The sequence below is a fragment of the Columba livia genome, chromosome 1 (assembly GCF_036013475.1).
Source record: "Columba livia isolate bColLiv1 breed racing homer chromosome 1, bColLiv1.pat.W.v2, whole genome shotgun sequence".
Taxonomy (NCBI): Eukaryota; Metazoa; Chordata; class Aves; order Columbiformes; family Columbidae; genus Columba; species Columba livia.
This window is the reverse complement of record NC_088602.1, coordinates 48,032,318-48,048,338: the sequence shown is the minus strand read 5'-3', so window position 1 is coordinate 48,048,338 and position 16,021 is coordinate 48,032,318. Positions and strand designations below refer to the sequence as shown.

At 34.5% G+C, this 16,021-nt stretch overlaps 1 long non-coding RNA gene across 1 annotated transcript; it reads right to left on the bottom strand.

Annotated features, from left to right (window-relative positions):
- Positions 1–461: 461 nt before the first annotated feature.
- LOC110361204 (uncharacterized) lies at positions 462–15,163 on the bottom strand. The gene is made up of 4 exons (XR_002417649.2): positions 14,807–15,163; positions 13,612–13,741; positions 1,578–11,487; positions 462–1,169 (listed from the first exon to the last, which is right to left on the bottom strand). It is a non-coding gene; the product is annotated as an uncharacterized LOC110361204 (long non-coding RNA).
- Between the last annotated feature and the right edge of the window lie 858 nt (positions 15,164–16,021).

The window sequence follows — 16,021 nt, the reverse complement described above, 5'->3', positions numbered from 1 at the left end:
ACGGCAATAAAGGATTAAGCTTAGGAAAGTGCTTCTTAACAACATCCTTTTAAATACGTTTGCTTTTTCTGTTTTGTGATGGTGGTGATGTTAACATCTGCTGATGGGAGATTTTTTTCTGTATACTCTCTCTAATGAATGTATACACACAGAGCTTTAGGAAACTGGAGAATGGATTCCCTAATTTTCCTTAGAATTCTGCTATCTTGTCTGTCTAGGTTCCAGAAATTTGTTCTCTTGATAGTAAGCTATTTTTATTAAAATAAATGTTGACAATGCCTTTGAGAGTACCTTAATGCCTTTGTAGAAGTAAGTGGAACTGTGACTATCACAGATACAAGGTACTTTTTTTCATTATTTGTATCTGCAGTCCCAACTTAACAAGTATCATTTTTAACTGCAATTTCTAGTAACAGCTAAGCCTAAAAGTATCTTAGAAACACACTTTCAATTAAGCTGAAATAAACAATTTATTTTTTTTCATTTTAAAGTTGTTAAATTTCCAAGTGATTATCTTTAAACTGATATGAGCTTATATAGGTGGTATTAATATTCATGCTCATAACTTTACATATTTGTTAATTTTCTTTAATTTTCTATTCTAAGTATCAGTTTTTTGAACTTTAAAATGTCAAGACTATTCATTAGAATTAATTCTCTCACAACATCTACCACAAGGTCAAAGTCATAATCTGGTTTTGTGTAATTTATTCTGGACATACAAATAATTCTTTTTGAAAAGTTTACAACAAATATTCTGAAAAACAGTCTAAACTGATATTCAAAGATAGCTTAAAAAAAAAAAAAAAAGCAGGTCACAGATAATTAATAGGAAATGAGAAAAACAAGAAAAACAGTAGGATTTAACAGTCAGAGAGGGCAGGAAAAGTCACTGACGGGATTGAATGATACCGGATTATTTCCACTCAACGACCAATTAATAGATTATGTCTCTTCATCCTGGAAAAGAGACAACTGACTGGAAAGATGATCAAAGTTTTTAAATTGCGAGTATCCTGAAGAGGATGTTTGAGGATTGTTTGTTTATTGTTTGCAGTACAGAAATACTAATGAAACTGGGGGTGTTGCATTAGAACCAATAAGATGAAGCGTTTCATTATGCAGTGGTCCTCAGGTGTCTGATTTCCATAGGGAACAGGAACTGCTTTCTGTAAGATATTTTGGAAAAAAAAAAAAAAAAATAAAAGCATAGGTTCAAAAGTTTATTGAATGAAATCACATACGAATATACAACATTTGGCTTCTGTTTATTCTGAGCCACAGAAAGCTCTCCAAAGGCTGGCAGTGTGTACAAGTATGGAAATCATTAGAAACCTGCCTTGACCTCATACTCCCCCTCAGGTGACACTACTGATCGTGTCAGAAATGGGGTATGGACCTAGGTATTTGAGTCTGATTTGGTAAAAAATTATGTGTAAGCACAGCATATAGAACATATTTCTAATGTGGGGTTTTGCTAAAAATGTGGTCATTACACATAGCATTTTTCTTTTTCCTTTTTCCTAAGAACTGTGTAGAAACATTAAACTCATTTACTTGAACATATTGGATCTTACCTTTTAAGTTTTTTAAACACGAATTGCAAGACACACTTTTTTCTCCTTTTCTCTCTATAATTTACACTGATTTGTCGATGCGCAACCTGCACGGTAGAGATATTAAAATGTTAAATGTTCCAAAACCCACACATGTTCATGTTTAGCTTTGCCTATGTGTATAGTCTGAAGTACTTAAACAAGAGAGAGAAATAAGGATTTAAGTCTTTACAGAATCAGAATCATAGCACATGCTACTCCATAAACCCTTTTAAATGGTTAAAAAAAATATATATATATAAAGTGCAGTTTAAAACATCATTATACAGAATCATGCAGTTTCCCGTTCCTATTTCTGATTGTCTGAATGCATGAATGCAAATTCTAGAAAGAAGCAAAATATGTGGTAAAAGGTCAAATAGAACTCACAAAATCACAGAAATGACAATACCTTCTTCAGGCTGTTGGGCAACAAATAGTGCTGTTGAATCTATGTAATCTTGCCAGAACATATTTGAGACTTTTCAGTGAATGTATATGGTTGAGTTACAAACAGTCACTGTGAATTAGTAAAACCGTGAGACTGTGACTGAATGCTGGAAGAGGCATTGGCACAACCTCTCAGCCCAGTATCTGAGCCAGTGCCATACTCTCACATAAACAGTAGAATATCATCCTTGTTGTTATGCAGGAGTATTTCTGCAGCTTCTCTATCCCCAGAGTCAGCACCATCTTCATTAGGAAGCTTTCACTGGACATAGACTATTTTGTCTTTTGTCGGGGCAATGTGTCTTTTGTTTCCCATGTGGTAAGTTAGAATTAGCACTTCTCTTTACTTGGTGATGATCATCCAAGGGTGATCAGTCATATATCCTTACGAGGTGAACTTTATGATATACCAGGGGTGGAAGGATAGACTCACAGAACTGCCAGTGTGTTGGCAAAATATGAAAGACTAATAATGTATGCAGAAGCTAAAACAGAACAAAAACATGAATAAATGAACAAATAAAGAAGCTCATCAGAAGGACTTTTTACCTGGGCCAGCAGCTTTCTGCTCTTCTCTTGGTACTGTGTAAACTTGATCCTCCTTAAGTAGCAAATATATGTAATACTAATTACTTAGCACAAATGCACATATATTTAAACTATCAGTAATAAATAATTCTCTATAGAAAATATCTAGATTTATTTACTGAATTTAAGTATTTTGCAAACAGCTAAAATTGCTAGGACAATATTCTTCAACTACATGGCATGAAATTCAAATTAAAAAAAAAAAAACAAACAACTTAGTGGTTGACAAAAATATCCTTAATTTTGTCTGTAATTAAATTAAGTTACATCATCTCGTGGATTTTTTCTACCTTTATTAGAGACAAACTGATCATGCATTCAGTGTAAATCAAATAATTAAATGATGAAAATTTTAGGGGTGAAATATGCTTACGTGTCTAAAATGAGACTAGTTGCCCCTGTTTAGGCAGCTGAGTCCAAATATTTTTAATAGTCTGTTGCACTTAGACACAACTTAGTTCTGAACACATGCTTGTTTAGTTGTTTACTTTTTTTTTTTTTCAGTACAAATTTCCTAAGTATAGGGAATTTAGTTATGTACGAGCTCTAACGCAAGTACTGGTCAAAGCCACTTCTAAAACTAAAAATAATATCTCAGTGACCATCACTTTCTGTTATATCTTCAAAGTTTCCTATTCCATGTTGTTCCAAATGAAATCCTCAGTTAAATTTTTAGGGTAATTCCACCATCATTATATTAATTTGAGAATGGTATTAATGGATTAGAATGGGGGGAGGAAAAAAAAAATAATGGAAAATATGAGTTGGAATTTGAAAAGCAAACAGAGATTCAAGTTCTTTCAACTTCAGACTGCAACATATTTAAATTTTCTTTTTTCCTGAAGTATCAAGCCATTTGTGACTATATCATAGGAAAATCTAAGAAAGGTGTTCAACACTAATGCATCTAAATCTGACCATATTCAATAGGATACTAGCTACTGAATCTTTTTTTAAATTACTTTTTTAATTTAAGTCTTTACTTGATTTTATTAGAAGTTATCAACATATATGCCAGACAGAATATATAGCAAATAAAATACTTCAATTATTCAGACTTTTAAGACCTCTTTATATGATTGTTAAATCCATGATAGGTATCATATTCTCAACAGGAAATTCTAATTTTAAAATATTCTAATAATTTATCAGACTAAATATCACATTAGAGAAGTTTTCATACTCATCAAATCTGTGAAGATGTTTTCCTGGTTTCTGCATAAGAGTACTCATTCCACTGCATGTTTTTTTTCTTGTGTATATACTGTATTTATTTATTTATTTATTTATTTATTTTAACCAAGAACAAAATCCATCCATAAATGAATTTACATGTTTAAATCACAAATGTTGGCAATATTGAAAACAGTGGGGTGAAGGCAATGCAATAAAAACAGAAAAAATCAGGGAGGGCAGAGCAGGAAAGTTGTGAGCCTGTATAAAAGCACCTCTTTAAACTTCATTCCCTGGAGCTATTCTAATTATTCCTTGACCGATCCTCATATTTCTAAGTCAGCATCCTTGTCTGCTACACAGTTCTGTGAGTTTACTATTCTACAGGTGAAAAGGTACTTTTTAACGTCTACTCTGCATTGTTGGTTTTGGTTTTTTTTTCATTTCCACTTATGCTCACTGAGCTTGTCATCTGAAATCATCTGGAAACAGTTTCTTTTGCTGTTATTAACCACTTCATTTAACAATGTGAGCACTTTAATATGGTCTTACTCTTTTCGAGTCATTCTTTCCTTTCTTTGGAGTGAAGAGGAAATGGCTGTAAAAATCTCTACCACCACCATTTTCAACAGGGAAATGTTACTGTGGAATTTTTATCTCATCTACACAAACTGTACACTGTAGCTTCTTGTGAAATGTATGAAACTATAAAAATGCTGTGATAACAAATTGCTCTGGTTAATCAGAGGTATAATTAACGTGCTTTCAGATATTAAAGCATTCATTATTATCAGGAAATAAACAAAACAAAGAGGTTTGTTCTGATTAGTTGTGTGGCAGTTGCACATACCCTGATAAGGTCCAAGACTTTCAACACAGCAGCTGCTGGCTCTTCCGTGCCTTACTTTGGTGCCTCTTCTGCCCTACCACAGCTGTTGCCATGTATGCACCTTATAATCATAGAATGTCCTGAGTTGGAAGGGACTAAAAAGGATCATTGAGATCATTGAGGGAGCAGGAGGAGTGGAACAGACAGGGTTGTCATCCAACAAGGTGCCCCAGGCCCAGAGAAGCTTCTGGACCATGCCCATATATGACCACAGCTCAGGTCCAACCAAGCTGTAAATGAGGCCCTCACCAAAGACCACCTTTGAGTGGTCTTCCCAGAGACTTGCTGGGATTGAGTGTCTTCACCTTCTCCTTGATGAGTGATTATTTCTATCCTTGAGTTGTCCCTTGGATCCCAACCCATAGGCAAGCAATTACATTTTCTGTATATCCTTGAGTCTTAGAGGCCTTTTTGAAGTGAGTGCAAGCATGCTTTGAATCATAATTTTTATGGTTTTTGTGTAGTAATACTATCCCTGATTGATATATTTAACATGCAGTTTGTTAAATGTTATCAGAGTATTGATTGATTCTGGATCACTCCCTCCCTGTCCCCTGGTTCTCACTGGTTTCAGGTTGCCATTTGATTTTGGTTTCAGTTGCAAAATTAAAGTTGATTTAAGCTTATAATTTACTTGGAGTCGTTTTGGGCTGTCTCCATGACAAACTGGAATTGTTTACCCCATATTGTTATTATTTTAATTAATGATTCAACTAATAGATTTCAATCTTTAACATAAGTATAAAAAATAAAACTCTTCTTTAAAGACTGACAAATGTTTAAAACATTTAAAACTTTTTTTTTTTCTGTTTATAGTTAGAAGACATCCAGTACTATTTTGATGTCAAGGACCAAATGATTGCACAAATAGACTTCTGCTTATAAATATTAGGAGAAAGAAAGGCAATGCCACAGGAGATTTGAAGCAAAAATGAAGAGTAGTTAAAGCTCCATTGCTCCAATTGTTCTTATTTTCCTGAAAAAAAATAACTATGAAATGAAGAAATGAAGTGAGGAGAATCTGGAGCAGGAATGAAATTATTATTATCAATAAAATTAGATTAAAAAGGCACGTTGAAATTTATGTGGATTGGGACATTTCAATTTTAAACAGGAAAGTTTGTAACTACTAAAAGGATAGAAAAACACAGAAAAAAACCCACAGTTATTCTGGAAATTGTTAAATTAAACTGTATTTTAAGTTATGCTCCTCTCTGTGCTCCAGCATGGTGGAAGGATATGGTTTAACATAAGTTCTAAAAATAAAAGCAAATCATGTTTATGTCAGTCAGACTGTCCAAAACCAATGAGAAAATTTTTAATTAAAACTGAAGTTTTTCTTTCTGGACACATACTTCATGCTGTATGAAACATCAGTTTACTCTGCACATTTAGCAAAATTACCATAATGAGTGTTCAATGTGAGATACTGTTAAAAGCCACTAGAACTAGGAACACAGGTGCAATTCCTGTATTCTGGTTTTAATCATGATGACTGTCAAATTTAAATGCAAATTAGGACTAATTTTCAAAAAATGATCTAATTACTTTCAAAACATGAAAGCAAGCCATCCACAAATCTATTAGTGTTGCCTCCAACACCAAAAGGAGGATGGGGAGAAAGAGGAGAGGGAGAGGAGGCAAAGAGGGAAGGCGAGAAGGGGAAAGGGAAGAAACATTTAATAAAATTTTCTGGCCATGTAAATTCTATTTTGCATAATTGATCTGATACATAAGCAGTAAATAGTTTTTCAAGGGTCAAATTCTAAAGCTTTTTGCAGGATTTGCTTTGGGAGGGAGGGGAAATCTAATTTTAATGATTCAATCTCTTTCATGCTATAGTGTATACTAGCTTCTGGGTTTTATACCTAATGATTATTGCCTGAATAACATCAGTTAACAAGCAGCACTGAAGTGTTCAAGGGGAAAATTTTGAAACTAATTACTTAAATAATTAGAAATTTTTACCTTTTCCAGCAATAACAAATTGGATACATAATATTACTATGCATCATGTATTTTTATTGAGGTTGTACTAATACTGAACATCAACCAAAATAAGATCTAATATATATTCAATAACAATTTAATTACTCTCTTTCAAAATCAATAATATCCTTGTCTTATTCCATAGCTATTTATTGACTACTTCATGTTTGTTTATTTATTCAATGCCTAGAAAGATTTTGAGAATGTGTATCACTTCATACAAGGAACTTCACTGTTTGTGTAATTTTGACATCCTGTTGATAAATATTTCCTTTCCTATTTTTATTAGATATTCTTATTAAATTTTTTTTAAAAAAAAGGTAGAAGGAAAAATATATAGAAAATCTTGACAAAAGTAAGAGGAACAAAAGTGTAAAATATTGGGGAAAAGTATTATCACAGTAGTTCAGACCACAATATTAGCCAAATAGTTAAATCTTTGGCAATGACTAATATTAGAAGTTGGAAAGAGGCTGGCCCATGCACAATAATATGCCAAGAGTAGTCTTCTATACTTCATTACAAGAAGAAAACTATTAGGTGTAGCTGGTTTACTTGTCAGGCATGAATCTTGGTGTTAAATATTGTGTAAGTATATATATATCCCATGATGTGGAATACACAAGTAAAATTTCCTTCACCCATTTTCATTTCTTCCACCTACGAACGTAAAAAGGAAGAAATGAAGCTTCTTCAAACTGAATAGCAAAATACCTTATTAAATAAAATGGAATTAATCTAATTCTCTTGTCACTAAAATTTGGCTTTATTTTAAGTTTTGGGTTTTGTTTGTTTCTTTATTTGTTTAGGCTTAGCAAATGTACAGTTATGCTACTCATAGACAGGTGGGTGCTGGCATATGTAAGAGCAGATGAAGAAAAAAAGAAAAAAAAAAAGATTGAGATGTCTTAAATCAGTTTTACCAACAAATTAAAAATGCTCATGGATTGGCTTTTTGGAAATAAGTTGTCACCTTGTGAGTTCGGTTATAACTTGGAGTAATTCAAATGGATTACAATCAGACTACATCTGGAGTAATTCCTACTCAGCATGAACCAGACTGAGGGCAGCAAGCAACAGTTGTTCTACATTCCTACATTCTAGATTTTTCCTAATAATAATGTATTTTAGGACATTATAAATCAATAATTTTTATGTGGTTTTACCACATATATTATTATTTCTACTACCCCAAGAATAGCTTGGTGAATTGAGGCAGCTTAAACTAAATAATATTCACTTAATTGAACACTAATAATATTCCAGTATTCTTACTTTGAAGCTTTTTGCATATTTCCCTCGAAATCCCAGCTTCTTTTCTGTTGAAGTCTGTTCTTTACATGTGTACAGCCTGCACTGAGCCACTGGCTTTTAAAAAATTTAATCTTTAGTTACCAATGAAGTGAACTTTTAAACCATTTAGGTATAAAGCGAGACTGATCTAAGTCAAAGGTAATGGAGTGAGAATTTGATATTTCATATGATTAAAAGTCAGGTTTCACTTAAAGTGCCTGAAATTGAGTGAGAGTTCTAATTTTAATATTTATGCAACATTTACAATGCAAGGACTTTTTATTTTTTTTTTTTTTAGTTTAAATTATTACACAGTAATAATTTAATAATTATTAGTAATAACAGGATTAATAATAATTAGTAATAACAGGATTTTTTCATATCTACTTGTGGTAGATGCACCTACACCAAAAAGGTCCAAGTCTTTCAATATGGCAGCTGCTGGTTCTTTTGCACCCTTATTTTTGTGTTTCCTGCACCCCACTATGGCTGCCATCACGTAAGCAAACTGGTTGGGCACCAGACTTCATGTAACCCCCAGGGCACAGTGACTTCAGTCATGTACAAGCCTCAGTTAAGGGAGCAGGAGAGGTGGGCTCTCCTGGTCAATAAAGAGGGTCCTCAGCCAATAAGGAGCCTCAGCCCCAGAGAAGCTTCTGGACCATGCTCATATACAACCACAACTTAGATCTGACCCAGTTATCAATGGTCCCCACTGGAGATGCCCTTTGAGAGGTTTTCCTAAGAGCAGAGGGACTATGATCAGAAACTCTCCCCTTGTAACTGGCATGCCGTCCAAGGAAACTTCCCTGGACTGAACTTCCTCACCTCTCCCCACCCCCTCAGTGAGAAATTATATCTTCTGGATATATCCTTGAGTGAGTCCTTGTCCCTCCCCTGTCTCCCCAGGTGAGCAATTCTGTCTTCTGGGTACCCTTGAGTGACAGTTTCCCTTTGCAATTGAGTACAGGCACACTTCAGATCATCATTCTTGTGAGTTATCTTGTAGTAATAACATCCCTGACTGGTTTACCAAACTTGTGGGGTATTAAATGTTATTGAAGTCTTGTTTGACTCTGGATCACCCACATTTCTAATTGGTTTCTGTCATTCGTTTCAGTTTTGTCATGAAACAAAGTGTGTTTGAGCTTTTTCTTTGTTTGGGTTAGTTTTGATATACCTCTGTGACACTTCTGTAACTGAAATGTTATAGCAACTGTTTGGTAAAAGAGAGATTACATGGTACTGTGATGCCCAGGAAGGACTCCAAAAAATTGAAAATATGAAAAATCTGGGAAGGAATATGTAAGCCTGCTCAGCTGAAAAGTGGTGTTGTCTTTACTGTGAAGATCTGATCTGTGAAGATCAGCTCTAACTTGGAGTCTAAACAAGCCTTTTTGTCATTTCCAGATATTTGCTAGTTGTCTTTCAGAGGATTTATGACTGATTATCTATTTATCACACAAGCTGAACTAATCTTCTGTAGCCTGTGCCATGAACAGTAGCTGTAATATTTCTTAGGTGACAGTGCAAAGGAGAGAACATAAAATTTATGAAGACTTTTTGGAATCACTTGTTTGAGTGGATCAATACAACACCAAATGAATTGCTTTGGACAACAAGGAGATGTTGAACTACTTGTAATATATTGTTTAAGAATTGCTGGTCTTTATGACGTAAAATATGAATAGTTTATATTAGCATATTTTAAGGGGGATGGACAGCTCTTAGAGTGGAGCCTCTGAAGATTCCTTAGCATACATAATAGAATATTAGTTGCACACTCATCACATTCTATACCAAACAAAAAGTGGATAATGGAAGTGAAGAATTGTACTCTAACAGGCTTTGGCATAAGCAAATTGAAAACATTTGTGCCACCTAGAAGCTCAAGTTGCACAGTCCAAATCAGTTTGGATTCAGGTAGTGAGAGGGCTTGTATTTTAACCTCAGACTTCTTAAGTACAGATGCCTGCATATATGACAGTCAAGTGAAAACTTGATAGTTGACTTCATAGTTGATGGCGGATATGGGTATTTTTAGATACAAAGTCTCTTACATATTTTAGGTATTTATCTTACAAAAAGTTAAGCATTTAATTTTATCCATTGACTACAGGAAGCGCCTATGTAAAAGCCTATATAGAAAGATGAGTAAGATAGATCTTAGCTAGAGATTTTTTTAAGGTCACTTCCATTTGAGTGTTAGCTTGTTCCCCAAGAGCTCAGAAGTACTCCCTGCTCCTCCACTAGTTATAAAAAAACCTAGGTCTGCTGCAGTCTTCATCTCCATTTCCCATGTAACAGACGATAGCAGGAATAAAATGAGTGAAGCAGTTAACCAGAGTGGAAAAATAAAGTAAGGCAAAGATGATCAGAAAACTATTAAAAAAACAACAACGACAAGAAAAAAACACCACCACCACCACCACCAAAAACACAAAAAAACCCAAACACAAACCAAAAACAAACAAGCAAAACCAAAACCAAACCAAACCAACAATAATGGAAAACCAAAAACAAAAACCAAAACCAAACAAACAAACTCCCAAAACAAACAAAAAAAAATGCTGCACACACAAACCCCACCATTTTGGATTGAAATAAAGTATATATATCAGGTACGTTGTAAGGTGTCAGGAATACTACCATAAACCTGAAGAGCAGCTAGAGCCAGCTGCTATGTACCAGAGACCCAACCGGTTTACCTACAGAGAAGACTAATCTTAGTAGCATAGGCATAAGCAATACCTTGATAATCTATGGAATTTATTTTTTTTTTAATGCTTTTAATTGGGTAGCAGAGACTGCTGCACAGGCATTTTCTAGGATGCAACTGACACTACTCTGATGGATTTTTCCCTGTGCATGAAAAAGTAAATCCACAAAATGCATGAGTGAATGTACATGAAGCAGGAAATAATCCAGTATTCAGAATGTAAAGCTTGATTTCACATGAGGAAAAAAAAAAAGGGGGGGACAGGGAATTGGGGGTGGGGATGGGCAGAGAGGTAATGACACAACACATAGTTTTTTACACATAGGAGAAAAAAATAAAACACAGTATTTGGCAGATGTGAAAAATACTTTAGCTGACATAATAGTTCAACAGTATGAAAAGCATAGCAGTGCAAAAAATATGAACACAGGATGACAGCTAGTTACTTAGAGAGTTTCTTAAGGAACAGTGGACACAACCTCAGAATAAAATGAATTATTGTATGGCAAACTTCTGGAGGTTGTTCTCTCCAGACATCTTCAGGACCCAGGCAAGTTCTCCTGCCCCAGTCTGGTGGAAAGGAGGCTGCTGCCAGCTCCCTATCCCTTTGTGCAGGCAATAGAAATAAAGTTTATTCCCATGGGCTGGTCATTGTCCTTGGACTGTCCAAAAAGCTGCAGACTTGGTATCCTCAGTTCACTGGGCAGATCACTGGGGTTCCTTCACCTGTTATTGTCTTTCTGACCCTGGTCAGGTCTTTGTTTAATGCAATTAGCCTTTTATCACATAACCTGACAAAGGAAAGGGGACATTTATTCAACATAAATTAGACACAATTTTGCAAAACAAGGTTGGGACAAAATCTGTGAGGCTGATAATAAACTGTTAATAAGTGCTACAGAAACAGATTTTAGAGCTGGTAGACATGAGTTTTGCTGCTGTAGAGAACGAGAGAAGGGAGGCAACAGGCAGGAAAAAAAAGGACGAGGAGATACAAACTGAAAATATGCTAAAAATTGAGCATCTGTAACAATGTGTGTTGGGGGCATCTTGAGTTATAGAGCATAATAAGCAATTAATATTCTAAAATATACTAAGGACCAAAACAAAAGTGTGTAGAATTTAAAGATTTTTCAGTAAATTACAGGGCTGGAGTATCCTAATTATCAAAAGGTTTATGCTTTTAAGAGAGTTTCCTTCTCCCTATAGCAGAAGGTAAAGAGGTGCTAAATAATTTAAAGTTTGAATTAAACATTTCATGAGCAGGTATATTTCCTGATTAATAAGGAGGAAGGGAGAGAGAAACACCATTATTTCTTATGTAAATTATTAATGTTACATATTTATAATAGGGTGTTAAAACTTGTTTTACAGTACTGGATTTGTTTCCTTTATTTTCTCCCCTCACATCATGGACTATATTCTTTTCTTTCCTAATGGCATTTAGGTTATTTTGGTGATGATAACAGCAAAAATAAAATGAAAGAAATAGTTTTAGACTCTTTGAACACACTGGAATAGAAGTAGTGCCTGGGGTTATAACAACTTGTGTTATTATATTTGATTATTTTTTTATTTATTTCCTTCCTTTCTTCCTATTTTATCATGCAAAAAACCATACTTTTAAGTAAAGCATAAAAACTTATGAATAGCATATTAGGGAACCATGTAACAATGTTAGGATTTATGACATTTACTGAGGGAATTCCAACAAAATTCATTTACAGCTTTTTTTAGGAGAGGAATGGAGTATATATGGGATGTCAACATTATTTTGACACAGAAACAATTTGTATTTAGGGAGTATTAATGCTAGTTCAAAAATATCTTTCCTTTATTTTCCAGATTTTGTAGAAATTAATATGTTATTGTATCTCTCTCTTTATCTTTAGAAATGTTCAGCTAATGAAAATGTTTTTGAAAAAAAAAAAAAGGCTCTGTGTTTGACGTGTAGGTCATGCAGACAAGAAATCAATAATCGGCTTAGAAAATGGAGGTTTTTATGAGCCATACAAAACTATCTAAAATAATAAGAAGGATCTCTGCAGCAGCAAATTGCTTCTAATAAACATTACATCAAACAAAAGAAAAGTAGAAAGCATTTTCTTTTAGTTCTGCCACTTAGAAGAAAATTTCAATGATCATCTATTCCAAAACCTTGCACAGTAAAGAACATTGACAAGATGAATTATATTTGTTTGCTCAATGTCTTGGCTGCCAATAAAAGTTAATGCTCTACAGCATCTTAAATAAAAAATTATAATTATGCACAGGTATTATTTTCTATTGTAGGTGCAAGAAATTACTCAAGTTATTAGTAACTGGAAAGTTTTCAGAGTTATGCCTCAAGTATACAGTTGTAACTTTCTGTATGTAAGTCTGTTAAAATCATGAGGGTTAAACTGCAAATAATTTTATACATGAAAGATCAGAATAATGCAACACATCAAATACCTTATTTTAATGTGCCAAGTCAGATACTGAGATGAGAAATGATGTGTTTTCTTAATCATAATTGTACAGTGGGTGTCTGAGTTTTCAGGTCTTAACAGGTAAAAATGTTGCTGGGTAAGGAAACACATAAATCTACTGTATCACTCAAGGCCACAATCATTTGACCTTAAATCCTTGATTTTGCCTTGGCCAGATAGAGAAGTTAGAAGGTTAATAATGATTAACTGATTCATCGAGTAACATTGGGAAGATACATTAAAATCACAGCGTAAAAAAACCCTTTTCACTTCTTTTTACATTATCACACCATATTTGTTGTGTTAATCTTATAGTGACATTCCTGTTCACCGGATATCAGCATCACAGATGTTTTGAAAACTCACAAAAAGCTGTTGCTCCAAGGTAATGAAAACTCTCAGTCAAATGAACATGGATCACTTGAACCACTGTGTGATACTTACAGACTAGTAATACTGAGATAGTAACTTCATAGAAGCCCCTGTCAATGTATCCCCCCAGTGGTTTCCTATGAATAGCCAGTAAAGCCAGGGAGAGATACTCACTGATGGCCCAGACCTAGAAATGGTAAACCTGTATCAGAACAAGCCAGAGACAGAAGGTAAGATTTTCTGACTGTCAAGCATCATGGAGTCACAGCATAGAAAAAAAGGCAGCCAACAAATATACACCTATGGATTTCATACTAACTAACCGAATTCAAATATTATAATTATTCAGGGTAAAAAAATAAAGGTAACAAAAAGGCCTCTCTTATCTTCTCATACCTGCCTTCTCAGCAGTTGTTGTATTAATAGTGCTAGTGATAGTAATAGTGCCTTGATTCCAGACACCAGGGTAAAATCATACATTGTTCTTGAAAGTCTCACTGAAGCCACATATCTGCAAATTCCCTCCCACCATCCATTTGTGCGTCACTTTGCTGACCTTCATTGTCTTTTCTTGTTTTTGATTTTTCCTCTATTGCTCAGGAAAGCCACAGAGGAACTCTTAAATTTTCATTATTTTGAGTATTTTGTGCAAAATGAAGGATATATTATGAATTATTTTACAAGTTCTATTACGAGTCTTTTCAACTTCAGTATCTTATTCTCAGTTTTCTGTGTGGGGGGGGTTTTTTTGTTGCTTGTTTGTCTGTTTTAATTGTACATGTTTCCTTTCTCTCTCCTGTTATTTTTTCTTTAATACCAACCTCCATTCACATAGCCTCTTCCTGCTTTTGACATAACTCTTAAATCCAGTGTTTTTTTTCTTTCTTGCTCTTTTTTCTTTTTTTTTTTTCTTTTTATAGAACATCTTCCCATCAATTGTCTTCGAAATTTTCCAAATATTATGCTTCACTCAGCACCCACACTCCCCATTTTCCAAGACTTCTTTCCTTTTGCAAGGAAACTCTCATTTTCTTGATAGCTACTTTGTTTTCTCTTTCTGTTGTCAAGGTTTAACATGAGGTGACAATAAACTGTTGCAGACACTCTCTGTTACCCCTTTACCCTCTCTCTGCCTTTTCCTTTAGATCGGAAAGATGATAACGAAGATAAGGTGGAAGGACAAGAGACTTAGACTTTGAGTTGGAAGGTTTTAAAGGGTTTTACTAATGCTACTAATAAATAGAGAATATATACAAAATATACAAACCCAATCTTGAATGCCCAATATGAAGTTGGCATCACTCCAGTGGCGGCAGAGCTGGGTCAGCGAAGCTGGAGGCTCCAGCAGCTGCAGGGCAGATACCCAGAAGTCATGGAGGAACTTCACAGCAAACTGGAAACTGGAGTTCAGGGGTTCAGGTCCTGAGGCCTATAGATCGCAGGCATGCAGAGAGGGTCCTCTTAAATGCCAGCCATGGTCGAAGGGAGCTACACCCTTGTGATCACCCTCTTATATAGGGAGTATGATGATTATGGAATGGAATACTCAGTTCGTCAGTTTTAGTCACCTATCCATCTGCCCCTCCTTCCAAAAATGTCCCATTATCAGTCAACCTTGGTTACCATAGTAGTCAATCTAAACACAAGCTTTTTCAGCATTCCATTGGCCCTCTTATCAGCACCAAGTACAGTGTCCAAGAAAAATACGCAGGCACTTAGAAGGCACTTAGCTGAGAGGAAAATTCACTGAAAGAGAAAACTGGTCTTGTTTTTAACAAAACAAAGACATCTATTAATTTCTCTTTTGCATTTTTTCTATGTGAAAAGATATTAAATTCTTCACTATTTTCCTAACCAACCATTTCCTTATTCATTTTATTTCATGTTTGTAGCTGTGTCTGTGGGGATTGCCTTTAGGGAACTATTTTGTCTTTAAGTAAAAAGAACATATAAATATTGACCACCATAAAATCTTACTTTTTTTTTTTTTTTTCCTGCATAGTATCTTTATGTTTTTGTCTGACCCTTACCATTTTTTCCTGCATTATTTTGGGCATGTGAAGATTTTTTCAATATTCCTCAAATATATGGTTCCACGGGACTTGCAGAAGATGTTTCTCTGAGACAAAGGGTTTTCAGTAACTCTATAGATCTGTAGAGACTTGTCAGCTGTGGGAATAATGAGATCTTCACAGGAGAAAAACTTGAGTGAAGATCTCTCCCACTTTGCAAATATTATTTAAACTTCTGACATTTTTTATTTTCATACTTTCACAGTGAAATAGTGCATGACCCCATCAAAATGTGCTTTTATAGATATGAAGATAAAAATCTTCCTGGACTCAGAGACAGTTGGATACTTTTAAAATGCACTAAAGAAATTAAAAGGGAAAATTAAGGAGAATTGTAAAATGAAGAAAGAAAGGAGGTAAGGCAAGACAAAAAGAAAATGCAAGCCCATGAGTCTCCTGACTCTCATGTC